Source organism: Capra hircus, chromosome 13 (assembly GCF_001704415.2).
Source record: "Capra hircus breed San Clemente chromosome 13, ASM170441v1, whole genome shotgun sequence".
NCBI classification, from domain to species: domain Eukaryota; kingdom Metazoa; phylum Chordata; class Mammalia; order Artiodactyla; family Bovidae; genus Capra; species Capra hircus.
Window position 1 is genome coordinate 52,197,030 of NC_030820.1, and position 6,000 is coordinate 52,203,029.

The 6,000-nt window shown below is 42.3% G+C and overlaps 1 pseudogene; it reads left to right on the forward strand.

Moving 5' to 3' along the window:
• On the forward strand, nt 3,956-4,785 carry LOC102173948 (annotated as a pseudogene).

Genomic DNA, 6,000 nt, shown 5'->3' on the forward strand with positions numbered 1-6,000 from the left:
AGAAAAACACCAATACAGTATACTAACACATATATATGGAATTTAGGAAGATGGCAATGACGACCCTGTATGCAAGACAGGAAAAAAGACACAGATGTGTATAACATACTTTTGGACTCAGAGGGAGAGGGAGAGGGTGGGATGATTTGGAAGAATGGGAATTCTAACATGTATACTGTCATGTAAGAATTGAATCGCCAGTCCATGTCCGACGTAGGGTGCAGCATGCTTGGGGCTGGTGCATGGGGATGACCCAGAGAGATGTTATGGGGAGGGAGGTGGGAGGGGGGTTCATGTTTGGGAACGCATGTAAGAATTAAAGATTTTAAAATTTAAAAAATAAAAAAAAATTAAAAAATTAAAAAAAAATAAACTGTTTTGAAGCTTAAAAAAAAAAGTATTAATAAACTAGAAGAAACGTGAAAGTGTTAGTCGCTCAGTTGTGTCCGACTCTTTGCAACCCCATGGACTGTAACCTGCCAGGCTCCTCTGTCCATGGAATTCTCCAGGCAAGAATATTGGACTGAGTAGCCATTTCCTTCTCCAGGGAATCTTCTTGACCCAGGGATTAAATCCAGGTTTCCCACAATGCAGGTAGATTCTTTAGAGCCCCTGCCTCTAAAGTGTTAATGATCTAACAGAAGAGATGAGAAGAGAAATGGGATGACATGGTACAGCAACGTTCTGCAGACTCATCTGCTGTGAGATGGGAACAATCACAGTGGAAAGAGGCTCAAGGAAAGATTCATGGAAAAGACACATTTGCGCCACACCTTAAAAGGTAGGTATGAACAAACAAAAATTGGAGGAAAGGGCACTCTCAGCAGGGAAAAGGCCTGGAATAGGCTTGATCACACATGACCAGCTCCCAGTCTCTCTTTCCCACCCAACCACCATGCTTAGTCATCAAGTTCATCCACACCTTTTCAAAGAAGGCAGTTCTGAATGAGTGCAAAGGGTGAACTTTCCATTCTGGTTTGATCTTATTGTATACTGGATGAGGGACATGAACACGGATTCAACACTATGTGACTTATGAGTGAATTATTTTAGTTTGAATTATTGGTTCTTGGCAAACGGGTTTAATTGGCAGTTTTCATCTTCACCAGTTGCATCTGATACTAAAGATTCTTTAATTCTCATGGAGAAGTGGGGATTTCCTAATGCATCAGATTCAGATCATAGTTTCATGCATCTATAAAGAAAGCTATAAATTATGGAGGGCTCAGGCTTGTCCTGGCATCCCTCTGGCATAAAGCTTTTCCTAGGCACTACTTGCTTCAAGCAGGCCCCAAACACTTGGCCTTTCTTCAGCTTTGTTCCCAGCAAAGCAGCTGGGAGCACTTCCTCTGGCTCACAGTCTCTATTCTTAATGATGACGTTTAGGTGACATTTGAGCAATATATTGACTGGAGACTTGGGTGCTAATCCTGGCTCCATCATTAACTCAGTTGGAGACCTTGGAAATGAGGGGCTTGGTGTCCGTCAGTAGACCAAAGCTTCTCTTCAGCCCCCACACCATCACCCATTTTACATACTCTCATCCAAATGCTTATTTGGACACAGTGATTGTCAACAAGTGTGGTCCTTTCTCTGAGCTCCCCTGAGAATCTCAAAAAAATGATCTTCATATGTTTCACACCTGTAAGTCTTAAGGTTTAGGATTCTAGATTTAAATGATCATCAAAAGAGCACTGAAAAAACAGACACACACAGTGATGCCTGCACATACTTGTATGTGCTTAAACAATAACTGAAAAGGTTTAAGTAACAGTGATTTTCCTCTAGGGAAGAGACGGAGAGTCTGGTGGTTAAAGAAACAAAGATACTGACTTTTCACTGTGTACTCATTGAATTTGTTTACTGAATACATATTAAGTTAGGAACCAATTGGTTGCATGTAAAAGAGACCTGAGAAATGATGACTTAAGCACACATCTTTTGTATTCTTACTAAATAAGAATTCTGGGCCAGGCTGCCCAGAGTTGATGCTGAGGACCCAGGATCCTCCCAGCTCTCTGTTCCTCCTTCCGAGTTTCTGGCCTGCATCAGGCCTCAAGCTCATAGACAGCTGCTCCAAGTATGACCCCTGTGTTTCTGGCAGGAAGGTGAAAGGGCAAAGAGTATTGCCTGCTGACTGTGATCCCTTAAAAAAGCTTTACTGGAAACCCTCCTCAGCTTACTTCTGCTTACATCTCATTGCTCAGAACCTGTGTGGCTCTGTCATTTTGGACTGAAGGGAGGCTGGGACACATTGCCACATCATGCAATATTGGGATTATGTTAGTAAGAATGGATACGAGCTTTGTGATTATCAGTGTATAATACTGTCTTTTTGAAGTTAAGACTATCTTTTACAGCAGTTTTGAGTTCACAGCCAAATTTAGGGAGAGGTGCAGAGACTTCCCATACACCTCTGCCCCAACACGTGTATAGCCTCCCCGACTATTAACATCCCCCACCAAAGGGTGCATTTGCTACAACTGATGAACCTACACTGGCATATCATAGTTACTGAAAGTCCATAGTCTACACGAGGGTTCACTCTTGGTTTTATATATTCGGTGGATTTGTATAAATGAATAATGACATGTACCCATCATTATAATATCACACACAATAGCTTCCCTGCCCTAAATTCCTCTGTGCTCTGCCTATTCTTCCCTCCCTTCCTCAATCCCTGCAACCACTGACCTTTTTATTGTCTCCATAGCTTTCTCCTTTCCAGAGTACCATATAGTTGGAATCGTACAGTGCTTAGCCTTTTCAGATTGTATTAGTAATTAGGTTATATTAGTAATATGCATTTAAATCTCCTCCATGTCTTTTCATGACTCAATAGCTCATTTCTCTTTAGTGCTGAATGATATTTCATTTTCCTCACATAAAACAGTTTATTTATCCATGTACCTACAGAAGGACATTTTGGTTGATTCCAAGAGGTAATTATGAAGAAAGCTGCTATAAACTTCTGTGTACAGGTTTTCATGTGGACATACATTTTCAGTTCCTTACAGTAAGAGTGTGTTTAGTTTTGTAAGAAATTGCAACACTGTCTTCCAAAATGGCTGTGCTATCTTGCATTCTTATCAGCAATAAATGAGAGTCTCTGTTGCTCCACAGCCTCTCGAGCATTGGTGCTGTCAGTGTCCTAGATTTGGGTCATTCTGATATACATGTAGTGGTCATGTATTGTCTTCAAATATATACATTTAAATATATATTCAGTACATATTTTATATAATGTCTGGGAGTTGTTCCACATGTGGATGTAGTTTTGGTATCTTTGTGCAGAGAAAATGAGCTCCACATCTTACTCTTCTGCCATCTGATCCTGTCATCTGAGGCTGTTCTTAAGAACTGCTTTGATTCTCCTAGTATGAGAAAGCCCAGGTACCACAGTATGACAGAATGCAAGAAATAGGACCAAGAAATGAGATATTCAGGTTTAAGTTGCTGTTTTTTTGAGCAAATCACTTCCTTTCTCTGAATTTCCACTGCATGGCACCCCACTCCAGTACTCTTGCCTGGAAAATCCCATGGATCCTGGAGGAGCCTGGTAGGCTACAGTCCATGGGGTCGCTAAGAGCCGGACAGGACTAGGCGACTTCACTTTCACTTCTCACTTTCGCGCATTGGAGAAGGAAATGGCAACCCACTCCAGTGTTCTTGCCTGGAGAATCCCAGGGACGGGGGAGCCTGGTGGGCTGCCGTCTATGGGGTCCCACAGAGTCAGACACGACTGAAGTGACTTAGCAGCAGTAGCAACAAGAGAGAAAACAAACAAAAACCCAAAACAATTAAGAAACAGGAAGACAACTCAGGCCATCCCAAAGACTCAAGAGCCGTGTTCTGAGTCTGAAGCCCCACAATCCCCCCCTCCTGAATTCTGCTTCCTCTCCTCCCATAAGTAAAACATGCTCTCTCTGTCTCTTTCTCTCTCACATCCATTAAAATGTTTAGCTCCCTCTTTTTGTGCCTAGCACAGCCTCAGGGTCCCAAGAAGCACCTGAATTGTGTAGCAGCTCCAAAGCACTGGATGCTGGATAAATTGACTGGTGTGTTTGCCCCTCATCCATCTACCAGTCCCCACAAGCTGAGGGAATGTCTCCCTCTAATTATTTTCCTAAGGAACAGACTTAAGTTCTAAAAGGAACAGACTTAAGAAAATGAAGTAAAGAAGATTTGCATGCAACATTTCATTAAGATTGATGGCAAAGTCTGCACTGATATAATCTACCCTGCTGGTTTTATGGATGTCATCAGCATTAATAAGACTCGAGAGAATTTTTCTTTGATCTATGACACCAAGGGTCGCTTTGTTGTTCATCGAATTACACTTGGGAAGGGCAAGTACAAGTTGTGCAAAATGCGAAAGATCTTTGTGGGGACAAAAGGAATCCCTCACCTGGTGACCCATGATGCTCGCACATCTACCCCGATCCCCTTGTCAATGTGCATTGACACCTTATAAATTAACTTGGAGACTGGCAAGATTACTGATTTCACCAAATTTGACACTGGTAACCTGTGCATAGTGACTGGAGGTGCTAACCTGGGAAGAATTGGTGTGATCATCAACCTGGAGAGACATCCAGGTTCTTTTGATGTAGTTCATGTGAAAGATACCAACGGCAACAGCCTTGCCACTTGGCTCTCGAACATTTCCGCTATTGGCAAAGGCAATAAACCATGGATCTCTCTTTCAGTGGAAAGGGTATTAACTTTACCATTGCTGAGGAGAGCAACAAGAGACTGGCAGCCAAACAGCAGCGGACAAAATGATCTCTATGTGACAGGACTAGAAAAGTTTTTGTACTTAAATATGATAGTACATTAAAAATAAAAAACTGTTTATCTCCTGCAAAGCTCTGAAGGAGTGTTGAACAGTGCTGCAGATGAGGATTTAGAATAGGTAGAATTTATGATATAGATATTGTTAGAATTTCCAATACCTGGTTACATCAGAAGACTTAGGCAAGAATCATTTTCTAGTAGGAAAGCTAAGAGATGTGTCCGAGAAGAAACAGAGGCAAGCAGGCAATTCCTACATAGAGGGAAATTATGGAACAACAAGGCTAGGGCTAAAGTAGACTTACAAATCAAGTAGGTACATAAGTAAGTAGGTTTGCTTCCTCCCTTCCTTGATCTTCTTCATCTCTTGGGAGTAGAAGAGAAAGAAGGAGAAAAGCCCTTCAAGGCCTGCCATGTGCCAGCCACTATGTTGGGTTCTGGACAGTTTCCCACCCTGGGTCACTCACGTAACATATTCACGGGTTTTGCCATATCTACACACCAGCTATGCCATCATCTGCTTAGTATTTTTCTTTGAATCAGCTCTCTTTTCTTTTTTTCCTGTAACTTGTATAGCTACTTTAGCCTTCTACCAATCAATGTCATCTATAGAAGGGCTTGGTAGGTTAGTTATTTTTCTAGTGCATGTTTAAATCAACATATAGCTACTAGAATTAAAAAACATTTGTCCCCATGTCATAGTTACTCATACCATACTTCAGGATACACCTAGATTAGCTTGTTCAGTCTTGGCTACCACTCTGTGATGTAGGGATGATGGTTCTCCTCCTACACATGAGGAAGCCAAGGTTCAGAGGGGTTGTAACTTGCTCAAGGTCACGAAACTAGCAGAGGCAGAGTAAGAATTGAAGCCAGTTGCATTCCTAAGGCCCGTGCTCTTTCTCTTAACACTGCCCTACAGTGGGAAGAAAGGAAGAAAGGAGATATACAAAAACGAGATCTTTCTGCAGAGTTCAATGCATTCATCCACCCAGCTTGCTCAGTTCCTATGAAGTGTCAAGCCCCACAGCCCACTCTTGCCTCCCTGGAGAACTGATTCCCTTCATCACGATCAAGCCCTGGACCTGGCACAGACCTGGTGCTTGATTTGTCCATCAAGTGGTGGCTCTGCTCCAAGGGCAGATCCTGAAACAGCTGTTCTGGTGCCAAGGCTCCTAGAAGCCATCTTGAACCCTGCCCTTTTTT